Here is a 14,658-nt window from a genome sequence, read left to right as displayed (position 1 = left end):
AGAGCCTGTCACCCCTAAGTTCAACCCCTGGTTGGCCTGCCCGATCACTTTTGATCGCAGGGATCACGCGACAAGCATCCAACATGAAGGATTGGCGGCCTTGGTGTTAGACCCAATAATAAACGGATACCATCTCACACGACTCCTCATGGACGGCGGGAGTGGTCTAAATCTGATATATCAGGACACAGTCCACAAAATGGGGATAGACCCGACAAAAATAAGCCACCGTACTACTACCTTCAAGGGAGTAATACTAGGCCTAGAGGCCCGCTGCACGGGCTCTCTATCACTAGAGGTTGTATTCGGTTCTCCCGACAACTTCCGAAGCGAAAGGTTAACTTTCTACATCGCTCCATTCTGAAGCGGCTATCAGGCACTACTCGGAAGAGCGGCTTTCGCTCGTTTTAATGCAATCCTGCATTACGCTTCTCTCAAGCTTAAGATGCCCGGTCCACATGGCACCATCATAGTTAGCGGAAACACTGAGCGTGCTCTATGCACGGAAGAATGTGCGGCGGCTTTAGCCGTCGAGCACTAGACGGCCTCACCAACCAGAAAAAAATGACAGGTTGTCAAGACCACGGTCACGGTTAGACGAGTCCGGTGCACCACTACATATACATGAGATTGGTTTGATGATCAAGCCCTCCTAGATGGTACCAGGGGCTTCCCACGTGTAATCAGGGCTAGTCCGGCTCAACTTTACTTATCTTAAATTTTAATGGTTTATTGATAATAACCAATTTTCTGGCACGGCAACTTTCACCTAAGTTCTTCTCTTTTACAGATGACAATCATGCTACACCCGTCCAGGACACGGCACAACGGAGACATGGGCGCAGACGTGCAGCAGGGACCCGCTCAAAGGTTTCTTTTTAGATTAAGATCCTGCGTAAACCTTTTTTACTGTCTCTTGTTGTTCACATCCTCCGGATACTCAATACAACTGAGAAGGATGCCGACGTATTGGCATGTGGCAATGCCAGGATATTGCATGTACCTGGACACCCGGGGTTTATTATTAAGGGCATTGTTCAGCCCGACATATGTTATAAAGACCGAATACCTTAGGGAGTGTTCGGCGTCGCGAGTTTGGCCTTATATGCATCCGCTCTGAATCATGTCTTTGGTCAAATGTTGGGTTTGCCTGGCTCCCATGTTTTGGTACCTTATGTTCCGCTATATCGACTAAGGTAGCACTGGGAGAACTATTACGATTGTGCCCTGGTTCATCCGGATGAGCACCTCAGTAGAGAAAGCCAAAAACTGACTGTCATGATATAGCGCGAGACTGGTCAACCACTCGATGACTCAGCGGAATCTTCGGGATTCCTCCGCATTAATGAAGGGCCATTTCCCGGTCATGTACATATGCGCCCCGTATTCGGACGAGCACAGAAGTACCAGGGGCTATATAGTAGCCCCACCGTCAAACTCCTATGGCTAAGTGAAAGTGTTAAAGCAATATAGTACGATTGCCTCGTTCGCTGCGCTACCACCTCCTTAACGGACCAAGACGTTGGATCAAGTGTGAATATGTGTTTTTTGCGAACATCCTCGCATTATATGCGTGGGGGCGGAAGCCGACGACTGCAAACTTTTAGGTTATATACATATATACATAAACGGCAGCACAGGAGGCATCATAATACTTTCAGGCAAAAGTATAAACACAACCTTGATAACTCAATAAAACATTGTTTTTACAATGGGAGTACATGTCGCTAGAACATGATATTCTTCGAGCACTGAGACACTATCAAACGAGCGCCTTCAAAAACTTCTTCAAAGTAGTGCTCGGCAGCCACTCGGCCCACGGCCGAACCTTGTGTTGCAACAGTGGTGGCCTCCATCTCTGCCCAGTATGTCTTGACATGGGCAAAGGCCATCCACGCACCCTCTATGCACGCCGACTTCTTCATAGCATCGATGTGCGGTACAACACCAAGGAATTGTTGCACTAAACTAAAGTAACTATTCGGCCTTGGCCCTCCCGGCCACAGATGATCCACAATAGAACTCATGGCAAGTCCGGACAACCTATGGAGCTCGGCCCACTCGGCCATTTGCTCATTCAACAGCAGCGGACACACTAGAGCATGGAACTGTGACCAAAACAACTTTTTCACTTCGCAATCTTTTTGATCCTTGAAGTACTCAGCTGCATCAGCAGCACTTGCCACCAAATCCACGTAGGCTCCACAGAACTCAATAGTTGATCAAGACGTGCATACTTTGGATTTCCGAACTTAGTCCGCAACAAAGAGGGCTTCCCAACTGCGATATCTCCAGCTTGATGCAGCTCCTCCTTCGCCGCTCGTATTTTGGAATGGGCTTCCTTGGATGCTACCATGGCCTTCTCCAGGTCCGTCACCTTCGCACGGTTTTCTTCTTCAAGAAGCTGGTAACAGTCGGCGACATCTTTCAACTCAACCGCCATCTTGGCCATTCTTTCCTTGCTCTGGCAATGTGCGGCATGTTCGGTTGTCAGCTCTTCGACCGCCTTTAGAGCGGCCACATTGCTATTTCTGGCTTGCTCCTAGGCTCGGGCAAGTTCCGCCCAAAGGGTCTCCACGGTGGCAGCTCCATCTGCAGTCACAACATATTAAAGATACTGGCATCATGCTCCTCTTACTATGTGTTGATCACCGGAGAAAACACTTACCCTGTGCCTCATCAAGCCGCTTGTTGACAAGCACGATGTCAGCATCTGCCGCATCAATTTGCCGCTTTCGCTCGGCAAACCCATCAGTTCGGCTAGCCATCGGAGCTTCAGCCACCCGCACATAAAGGCGGTCTGGTTATTACCTGGGACTATGATCCTCTGTTCGCCGCCGTTTTCGAAGACAACTAGAGTCTCAGGGGCTACTATCTGCATAGGGCACACCTAGCGTGTGCGGTACTGTCAAAAACATACACCATGTCATGTACCTCAAAGCCTTTCAGTAGACTCATAAAAGCTTCATGCAATCCGCTTTTAGCGGATGAAATCCTTTCAACTACCGTACTCATTAGCGTATGATGCGCTTCTGAAATGGCCGCTTGCTCCAGAAGATCCTTCGGTGTGTCTGACCACACATTGTATGGTTCCGGACTCTTTCTGTTGCTCTCTTTATGAGCCGAATACTGAGGACTCCGGGTGGCCAAGGGATTACCCCATGGCCTTGGCGGATCAGGAGAAACCCTCCGCGACGACACTTCAGGGTCGCCCGCCTCATGAGACGGGGTGGCAGGGGGAGGTGTTACGCTCTCCATCATCTCCAGAAGAAGATCCCCCGAAGATGAACTCTGTCGAGAAGGGCTACGACCCGAACTACAAGATATAAGTTTCGGTTATTGTCTTCAGAAGTAAGGTAGGATATTTTCACTACTAAGTACCTTTTGATTACTTAAAGCTGAGTAGAGGGCTGATTCCCTAGCGGACACTATGCGGCAAGGGTACCCCCCGGGGCAGGACCCTCTGGCGAAGATTTTTTTCCTCGTTTGGAAACCTCTGTTTCCGGATCTTCAGAGGTGGTCCTCTTCCTTCCTCGGGGAGAGGGAATGTCAATTCTTCTCCCTGGTTATCCTCCTTCGCGGAGGCACTCATTCCCCCGGTTGGGATGAGTAGTGAGTGAGGCTCGCTTTCGGCCTCTTTATTCCCCCTGAGGGAGTCCTGGATTAGGGTGTTTCCGGATGGCCGGACTATACCTTTAGCCGGACTCCTGGACTATGAAGATACAAGATTGAAGATTTCGTCCCGTGTCCGGAAGGGACTTTCCTTGGCGTGGAAGGCAAGCTTGGCGATACGGATATGCAGATATCCTACCATTGTAACTGACTTTGTGTAACCCTAACCCTCTCCGGTGTCTATATAAACCGGAGGGTTTTCGTCCGTAGGATAACATACACAACAACAATCATACCATAGGCTAGCTTCTAGGGTTTAGCCTCTTCGATCTCATGGTAGATCTACTCTTGTACTACCCATATCATCAATATTAATCAAGCAGGACTTAGGGTTTTACGTCCATCGAGAGGGCCCGAACCTAGGTAAAACATCATGTCCCTTGCCTCCTGTTACCTTCCGGCTTAGATGCACAGTTCGGGACCCCCTACCCGAGATCCTCCGGTTTTGACACCGACATTGGTGCTTTCATTGAGAGTTCCTCTGTGTCGTCGCCGTTAGGCTCGATGGCTCCTACGATCATCAATAGCGATGCAGTCCAGGGTGAGACCTTCCTCCCCGGATAGATCTTCGTCTTCGGCGGCTTCGAACTGTGGTCCAACTCACTTGGCCGTCTGGAGCAGATCGAAAGCTACGCCCCTGGCCGTTAGGTCAGATTTGGAAGTTTAAACTACACGGCTGACATCCGCGGGGACTTCATCTTCGACGTATTTGAGCCACTACCGAGCGCGGCGCACTGTCCCGACGAGCATGATCTAGCTCTGCCGCCGAACAGTGCCCTGGAGGCCGCACCCGCATCAGCTCCGACCCTTAATTCGGAGCCAACTGCGCCGATCAAGGATGGGCGGTTGGACGCCACCTCGGGGGCTGTGATCCCAACGACGATTGAGCCGAACACCAGCCCCGTACTCTGCGAGACTCATGACTCCAAGGAGCCGGACTCCTCTCCGGACTCCGAACCCTCCGCGCCCCTGCCGATCGAATCCGATTTGGCGCCGATCATGGAGTTTACTGCCGCGGACATCTTTCAGCACTCGCCTTTCGGCGATATCCTGAAGACACTGAAGTCTCTCTCTTTATCAAGAGAGCCCTGGATGGACTATGGTCAGCAAGGTCGGGGTACGGACGATGAAGAAATTCAAAGCCCACCCACCACCCACATTGTAGGCACTTTCGATGACTTAACCGACATGCTCGACTTCGACTCCGAAGACATCGACGGTATGGACGCCGATGAAGGAGATGATGAAGAACCAGTGCCTACTAGGCCCTCGAAAGCCACCTCATCATATGACATATACATGGTGGACATCCCAAAAGAAGGAGATGGCGATGGAACAGCGGAGGACGACCCCTCCAAGAAACAGCCTAAGCGCCGGCGTCAGCGGCGCCGCTCAAAATCCCGCCAAAACAAATATGGTGATTCCAGCACGGGAGATAATAATACTCCGGAAAGTGCCGAAGAAAACCCCCTCCAGCATGATCTACACACGAGGATGGAGAAACCAGCCCTCATGAGAGAGCGGCAGACAGAGAGGTCGAGGGCGATAATTATATGCCTCCCTCCGAAGACGAGGCAAGCCTCGACGACGACGAATTCGTCGTGCCAGAGGATCCCGTCGAGCAAGAGCGTTTTCAACGCAGGCTTATGGCCACGGCAAGAAGCCCCAAGAAAAAATAGCAATAGCTTAGAGATGATCAAGATTTGCTAGTCGACAGATGGACTGAAGTCCTTGTGGCCAAAGAGCATAAACTCGAACGCCCCTCCAAGAGCTACCCAAAGCGCAGGTTGCTACCCCGATTAGAGGAGGAAGCACTTGATGCGGCCGACCGGCCACCTCATGGCCGCGACAGAGAGGCCTCTCGACCCTCCACTCAAGCCGCACCCCGTACCAAGGCACGGGAATATGCACCGGACTTACGAGATATGTTGGAGGACAAGGCAAGGCAAACAAGATCGATCTACGGATCGCGGGGCGCCCCACGGCTCGAGACAGTAACCGTCACGCCGGCCACAAATTCAGCAGGGCCAAACACAGTAGACAAAGCTCATTGGAGCTATGTCATGATATAGCCCAGTATAGAGGCGCCACACACCCACTATGCTTCACAGACGAAATAATGGATCATCAAATCCCCGAGGGTTTCAAACCCGTAAACATCGAATCATATGATGGCACAACAGATCCTGCAGTATGGATCGAGGATTATCTCCTTCATATCCACATGGCCCGCGGCGATGATTTCCATGCCATCAAATACCTCCCACTCAAGCTTAAAGGACCAGCTCGGCATTGGCTTAATAGCTTGATAGCAGGATCAATCAGTTGTTGGGAGGACCTGGAAGCTGCATTCCTCGAGAATTTCCAGGGCACTTATGTGCGACCCCCAGACGCCGATGACCTAAGTCACGTAATTCAGCAGCCAGAGGAATCGGCCAGGTAATTCTAGACACGGTTCCTAACAAAGAAAAATCAAATAGTCGACTGTCCGGACGCTGAGGCCCTAGCAACCTTCAAGCACAATATCCGTGACGAGTGGCTGGCCCGGCACCTTGGACAGGAAAAGCCGAAATCTATGGCAGCACTCACGACACTCATGACCTGCTTTTGCGCGGGAGAAGACAGCTGGGTTTCTCGTAGCAACAATATGACCAAGAACCATGGTAATTCGGACACCAAGGACAGTAGTGGCAGGTCGCGTCGCAACAAGCAGAAGCGCCGCATTAACGGCGACAATGCTGAGGATACGACAGTTAATGCCGGATTCGGAGGCTCTAAATCCGGTCAGCGGAAAAAGCCATTTAAAAGAAATCCTAGGGGCCCGTCCAGTTTGGACCGAATACTCGACCGCTTGTGCCAGATACATGGCACCCCCGAAAAGCCGGCCAATCACACCAACAGGGATTGTTGGGTGTTCAAGCAGGCAGGCAAGTTAAACGCCGAAAATGAAGACAAGGGGCTGCATAGCGATGATGACGAGGAGCCCTGGCCGCCGAACAACAGTGGACAGAAGGGTTTTCCCCCACAAGTGCGGACGGTGAACATGATATACGCAACCCACGTCCCCAAAAGGGAGCGGAAGCGCGCGTTAAGGGACATATACGCGGTAGAGCCAGTCGCCCCAAAGTTCAACCCATGGTCCTCCTGCCCGATCACCTTTGATCGAAGGGACCATCCCACTAGCATCCGTCATGGCGGATTCGCCGCATTGGTTCTAGACCCAATTATTGACGGATTTCATCTCACTAGAGTCCTTATGGACGGCGGCAACAGCCTGAACCTGCTTTACCAGGATACAGTGCGGAAAATGGGCATAGATCCCTCGAGGATTAAGCCCACCAAAACGACCTTTAAAGGTGTAATACCAGGTGTAGAGGCCAACTGTACAGGCTCGGTCACACTTGAAGTGGTCTTCAGATCTCCGGATAATTTCCGAAGCGAGGAGTTAATCTTCGACATAGTCCCGTTCCGCAGTGGTTATCACGCACTACTCGGGCGAACCGCATTCGCCAAGTTCAATGCGGTACCGCACTACGCATACCTTAAGCTCAAGATGCCAGGTCCTCGAGGAGTAATTACGGTCAATGGAAACACCGAACGCTCCCTCCGAACGGAGGAGCACACGGCGGCCCTTGCAGCGGAAGTACAAAGCAGCCTCTCCAGGCAGTTCTCCAGTCCGGCCACTAAACGACCGGACACCGTCAAGCGCGCCCGGAGTAACCTACAACAAGACCGCCTGGCACGATCCGAGCAGGCGTAGCAATGCGGCCCCAACCCCAACCCTCGCAAAAAGGCGACGCCAGTACTTCGCGTACATAACTACGCTCTAGAGATACCATGGGTACAGGGGGAGGGGCACCATCACGGCACGCCCGAAACACGGCTTAAACCGTACCAGGGGCTGCCGATTTTTTAATTTTCTCTTACTTTCAGGACTCCATCCTTCGGAAGGCCTGTTCGGCAGTTCAATTGCCGCACAAACGATGCAAGAACCAGGGAAGCAGACAAGCCACGCCGCATTACGGAACTCCCAGGTGGTCTCTATCACGAGCAGTATACCTGTTCCGCATACTATTCCGCAGCTTGCCCCTGGAACGGACATGTTAACTAGTCCAACCTTTCACTTATCGCATTATTTGTATCGTTCTGCTTTGATCGCAGCCCTTTTTAATAAACAATGCATAGCTTTCGTCTATTTTTGCATTACCTTTTTTCTTTATATATGTTCCTTAACGACATGTTGCACCCGTACACGTTGGTACGGCCAAAATACGCCAGGGGCTTTAGTACCCCTCAATATGGTGTGAGAAGTCCGAACACTTTAACAAGTGCGGCACCCCGAACTTATAGCATTATATGCATCGGCTCCGAATCATGTCTTGGGTCAATAGTTGGGTTTGCCCGGCTCCTATGTTTTGGTGCCTTACGTTCCGCTATATCGGCTAAGGTAGCACTAGGAGAACCACTGCGATTGTGCCCCAGTTGAGCTGGGTCGAGCACCTCAGTGGAGAAAGCTAAAACTGACTGTCATGATGAAGCGAGAGCTGGTCGCTGTTCGAGAGGTTTTTCGAGTCCCTAAAGACTTATGCCGCTTAGGGCGAGGAGCCGGCTCTGTCCGGCCAAGGCGTGGATAGCGCCCCGAACTCGGTCTTCCGAATACCAGGGGCTTCGCCGAAATTTAAAATTATAGAATTCTATGGCTAAGTGAGAGTGTTCACGCATTATAGTCTGATTGCCTTGTTCGTTGGGCTGAGCGCCTCCCTCGAAGGACCCAAACATGGGAAAAAGAGCGCTCAGGTTTATCCCCGAACACCCCAGCACTAGCGGCACGGGGGCAGAAGCCGACGACTCGCCATCTCTCAGAATTGATAAACAGCCGCACAGAAGGTAATATTTTAAATTCCAACAGCATTGCTTAGCGCATATGAACAAGTTTTCAGCGCACAGGACAAAACGAGCAAGTTTCACTCAAAAATTACATCCCTAGAACATTCATCCGCCACAAGGCAGGCACCCTTCAGAACATCCTTATAGTAATTCTCGGGCTTGCGATGCTCTTTCCCCGGCGGTGGCCCGTCCTTCACAAGCTTCTCAGCATCCAGCTTGCCCCAGTGCACCTTAGCACGGGCAAGGGCCCTACGGGCACCTTCAATGCAGACGGAGCGCTTGATGACTTCGAGCCTTGGACAGGCCTCCACCAGCCGCCGCACCAGCCCGAAATAGCTCCCAGGCAGAGCCCCTCCAGGCCACAGCCGAACAATGAGGCCCTTCATGGCCTGTTCGGCCGCCTTGTGGAGCTCGACCAGTTGCTTCAGCTGGTCGCTCAGGGGCACGGGGTGTCCGGCCTCAGCATACTGAGACCAGAACACCTTCTCTGTCGAGCTGCCCTCCTCGGCTCGATAGAATGCGGCGGCATCAGACACACTCCGGGGAAGATCTGCGAACGCTCCTGGAGAGCTCCGGATTCGGGTAAGTAACAAGTAACTCACGTTTATGTGTTTGCTTTGCATAAAGAATGCCTTACCCGCCGCTATCTTCTTCACCTCATCCAACTCCTGGAGGGTCTTCTGGGATTCGGCCTTGGCAGACTTGGCATTTTCAATAGCCACCGCGAGCTCGGACGCTCGCGTCTTTGAGTCAAGCTCCAAACTCTCATGTTTTTCCATGAGAGCCTGGAGCTCTTGCCATACCTTGCCAACCTCGGCCTCATACTTCTCCCGCTCGGTGCGCTCCGAGGCCGCCCTCTTCTTGGCCTCAACCAGCGCTTGCTTAAGGGTCGCCACCTCAGACGTGGCCCCTACAATAGCCACGATAATCCTGTCATTTTTTGCAATTGCACCTTTTTATATATATTTAAACAAGGTATTTCTTACCTTCATTGTCCTCGAGCTGCTTCTTGGCACGCCCGAGCTCTTGCTCGGACCGCTCGAGGTTCTGCTTTAGCGTGTCCACTTCCGCAGTCAGTGCGGCGGACGCAAGCAGAGAAGCCTGCATACGCATATTGACTCATTTTTGTTAGACTCCTGCGAATTTTATTTGATCCTCTATTCGGCTTTTCTTCCCGAACGCCAAACAGAGCATCAGGGGCTACTGTCTATGCGGTAATATTATTTACACATTCTTTACTTACCTCAAAGCCTGTTAAAAGGCTAGTACAAGCTTCAGTCAGTCCGCTCTTGGCGGACTGAACCTTCTGGACCACCGCACTCATAATAGTGCGGTGCTCCTCGTCGATGGAGGCGCCTTGGAGCGCCTCCAACATATTGTCCGGCGCCTCCGGTTGGACGGGGGCCACCGGCACGGTGGGCTTGCTCCTCTTGGAAGGAGGTCCCCCGCCGGACTCTGGAACCTTTGAAGGTTCCGGAGCGGTGTCCGGCCTAGAGCCGGACTTGGAGCCCTGGGGGGTTTCATCCCCTTTACTCCTGGAGTCCGGGAGGTCGCCTTGCGGCGCCTCCAGGACCACCTCCTCCCGGCTTGGAACCTGTTGGGACAACACTTCGGTGTCGTCCGTAGGGCGGGGGGAGGAAGCCGTCGGAAGCGAGTTCACATCCGACGAGTCCAGTGAGCCGCTCGACGACGCGTCGAGCCGGTCTTTGGGTGGGCTGCATAAACATATTCGACGTAAGGGAAAGCTGTGCAATAAACGAATACTATGAATTACTCTGGTATCCGGATACTTACGATTTTGCCAGGGGCTTGGCCCTGGGCTGCCACTCCTCTCCGCCGTCGTCGGCGTCGGTGGAGTAGTCCGGAGGAAGGGTTTTCCCCTTCTTGGACCCTCCGGCCTCCCCAGAGAGGGCGGCCTTCCTTTTCTTCTCTCCTCCCGCTGGAGGGGGAGAGGTCTCTTCTTCTTCCTCCTCGTCTTCACGGGAGGAATGCGCCTCGGAACCGTCGGATGATGGATCCGACACCTCCTGGCGCCGGGCACTCTTTCGAGTCCCCGTGGCCTTTTTCGCGGCCTTCTTCTCCGGCACCACATAGGGTGCCGGAACCAGCAGCTTCGCCAAGCGAGCGTCCGCTGGGCCTTCGGGCAAAGGAGCCGGACAGTTGATCTGTCCGGATGTCACCTGCCAATCCTGTCAAAGGTAAGGGAGCTTAGATCCCGCATGGAGTCAAACTATGAAAAACTGATACCCTGTAAAAGGAAAAAAACAGCTTACCGCATGAGCGTGACGCTGCGTACTGAATCTGCGATCCTCGGTAGCGGATGCGGGGGCCTCGGCGCCCTTGAAAAGCACCTTCCAGGCATCTTCGTACGTCGTGTCGAAGAGCCTGCTCAGAGTTTGGTGCCGCGCCGGGTCGAACTCCCACAGGTTGAAAGCCCGTTGTTGACACGGGAGGATCAGGCGGATGAGCATAACCTGGACTACGTTGACAAGTTTGAGCTTCTTGTCCACCAGGGTTTGGATGCATGTTTGGAGTCCGGTCAGCTCTCCTTTCTTACCCCACGACAGGCCCGTCTCCTTCCAGGAGGTGAGCCGCGTAGGGGGTCCGGATCGAAACTCGGGGGTGCGACCCATTCGGCGTCGCGCGGCTCGGTGATGTAAAACCACCCCGATTGCCACCCCTTCAGGGTCTCCACAAAGGAGCCCTCGAGCCATAGGACGTTGGCCATCTTGCCCACCATGGCGCCTCCGCACTCCGCCTGGTTGCCGCGCACCACCTTCGGCTTGACATTGAAAGTCTTGAGCCATAGGCCGAAATGGGGGCGGATGCGGAGGAAAGCCTCGCACACGACGATAAACGCCGAGATGTTGAGGACAAAGTTCGGGGCCAGATCGTGGAAATCCAGGCCGTAGTAGAACATGAGCCCCCGGACAAATGGGTGGAGAGGGAAGCCCAGTCCGCGGAGGAAATGGGGGAGGAACACCACCCTCTCATGGGGCCTAGGGGTGGGGATGAGCTGCCCCTTTTCGGGAAGCCGGTACGCGATGTCGTTAGACAGGTATCCGGCCTTCCTCAGCTTTTTGATGTGTCCCTCCGTGACGGAGGAGACCATCCACTTGCCTCCCGCTCCGGACATGGCTGGAGAAGGTTGAGGTGGGGAGTGCGGACTTGGGCGCTGGAGCTCGAGTGCGCAAGAATGGATAGGCGAAGGAGGAAGAAGGCGTAGGTGAAAAGGTGGATCCTTATCCCCTTATATGGGTGGACGCAACTACATGTCCCCACCAGCCTGGTAAAACTCGCTTATCTCCAAGCGCCGTAATCAATGGCGCGGTTGGGTTACCCACGCCCGTATTGATGAGAATCCCGGAATAAGGGGACACGATCTCTGCTTTAACAAGACGTGCCAAGGAAACCGCCTCGCATGACGCGCTGAGGTGGGATAATGAAACGACTCGGATAAAGGCTTGGCCGTGGTGTGTCACACTACGGAATACGTCAGCAGATTAGATTTGTGTAAATATTATTCTCTCTATGGCAATATGTGGAAACTTATTTTGCAGAGCCGGACACTATCTTTGTGTTCAAAATCTTCTATGAAGTACTTGGAGGAGGAACCCGCCTTGCAATGCCGAAGACAATCTGCGCGCCGGACTCGTCGTCATTGAAGCCTGGTTCAGGGGCTACTGAGGGAGTCCTGGATTAGGGGGTGTCCGGATGGCCGGACTATACCTTCAACCGGACTCCTGGACTATGAAGATACAAGATTGAAGACTTCGTCCCGTGTCCGGAAGGGACTTTCCTTGGCGTGGAAGGCAAGCTTGGCGATACGGATATGAAGATCTCCTACCATTGTAACCGACTTTGTGTAACCCTAACCCTCTCCGGTGTCTATATAAACCGGAGGGTTTTAGTCCGTTGGACAACATACACAACAACAATCATACCATAGGCTAGCTTCTAGGGTTTAGCCTCTTCGATCTCGTAGTAGATCTACTCTTGTACTACCCATATCATCAATATTAATCAAGCAGGACGTAGGGTTTTACCTCCATCGAGAGGGCCCGAACCTGGGTAAAACATCGTGTCCCTTGCCTCCTGTTACCATCCGGCCTAGACGCACAGTTCGGGACCCCCTACCCGAGATCTGCCGGTTTTGACACCGACACCCCCCTTTATCTTCCTTTGAGGGCTCCTGATAAGGCGCCGGCTCCAGCATTCTGTCTAGTACCGGATTGGCCAAGCCCTCGGGAAGGGGGGTCGGATAACTGATCATCTTTTCCTTTGTTATCCAGTCCTGGTCAAAGAGCGACTTTTCAAAATGATGTTATGATGAATAAGAGAAACAGTGTGTTCGGCCATGGGATTACTTACTTGGGTATCTGGGCGATTACAGCTCAGACCCGCATCCTCGGTGGTGTCCGGACACTTTATTTGTCATCCGAAGAACAACTTGTACATCTCCTCGAGCGTCATGTCGAGGAAGTGCTGATGATTCGCGGTCCCTATGGGTTGAACTCCCACAAACGGAGAGGTCTACGTTTGCAAGGCAGAACCTGGCGAACTAGCATGACCTGCATCACCGTGACCAGGTTGACATCTCTCTCAATGAGATCTCGGATGCGACTCTGCAATATCGGCACATCCTTTACTGGACCCCAGTTTAGCACCTCGCTGATCCATGACGTCAGTTGAGGTGGGGGGCCCGAGCGAAAGGCAGGGATGGCTGCCCACTTGGCACTTCGGGGAGCTGTGATATAAAACCACTCCCGCTGCCACAGACTGGACACCTCTGGGAAGGAACCCTATGGCCATGGAGCATAAGTGCTTTTTCTTATCACGGCACCTTCGCACTCTATGTGCCGCCCCTCGATCTTCTTTGGCTTCAAATTGAAGGTCTTGAGCCATAGGCCGAAGTGAGGGGTAATGTGAAGGAAGGCCTCACATACGACGATAAATTACGAGATATGAAGGAGGGAATCCGGGACCAGATCATGGAAATCCAGCCCGTAATAGAACATGAGCCCCCTAACAAAGGGGTCCAGAGCGAGGCCTAGTCCTCGGAGGAAGTGAGAGATGAACACAACACTCTCGTTGGGTTCAGGAGTGGGGATGACCTGCCCTCAGCCGGGCAGCTTGTGCGAGATTTCGGCAGTTAGATATCTGGCCTCTCTCAGCTTCTTGATGTCCTCCTCTGTGACAGAGGAAGGCATCCACCGACCTTGGAGGTTGGATTCAGACATGGTTGAAGGTCCGAAGCGCCTAACCTGAGCCTTGGGTGTTGGAACTTGAGGCGGGGGAAGGATTCGATTGAGTACGAGAGGGAAAAAAGGACAGGCCTTGGCCTCTTTATAAAGAGGGTGAATATCAAGCGTCCTCCTCGTGGCCATTTGGGACTTGCCTAAAATCGAGGAGTCATACCAATGGGCATGATTGGGTTACCCACGTCCGTATTGATGAGAATCCCGTAATAAGGGGGACACGATCTCTGCTTCGACAAGACGTGTCAAGAAAACCGCCTCGCGATATGTGCAGTGCTGGATGAGAAAAACGGTTTGAATAATGACTAGGCCATGGCATGATGTCATGTTGCTAAACATGTCAGCAGATTAGATTTGTGGAGATATTATTCTCTCTACGGTGGTATGTGGAACTTGTTTTGCAGAGCGGGACATTATCCTTGTGTTCAAAATCTTCCCTAGAGTATTCGGAGGAGGAACCCGCCTTGCAATGCCGAAGACAATACTGCGCGCCTGACTCATCATCATTGAAGCCTGGTTTAGGGGCTACTGAGGGAGTCCTGGATTAGGGGGTCTCCGGACAGCCAGACTATATCCTTTGGCCAGACTGTTGGATATGAAGATACAAGATTGAAGACTTCGTCCCATGTCCAGATGGGACTCTCCTTGGCGTGGAAGGCAAGCTAGGCAATATAGATATGTAGATATCCTCCCTTGTAACCGACTCTGTGTAACCCTAGCCCCCTCCAGTGTCTATATAAACTGGAGGGTTTAGTCCGTAGGACAACATACAATCAATACCATAGGCTAGCTTCTATTGTAATACTCATATAATCAAGAACAATCAAGCAGGACGTAGGGT

Source organism: Triticum aestivum, chromosome 3A (genome assembly GCF_018294505.1).
Source record: "Triticum aestivum cultivar Chinese Spring chromosome 3A, IWGSC CS RefSeq v2.1, whole genome shotgun sequence".
Classification (NCBI taxonomy): domain Eukaryota; kingdom Viridiplantae; phylum Streptophyta; class Magnoliopsida; order Poales; family Poaceae; genus Triticum; species Triticum aestivum.
Note: the sequence above shows the minus strand (reverse complement) of the source record.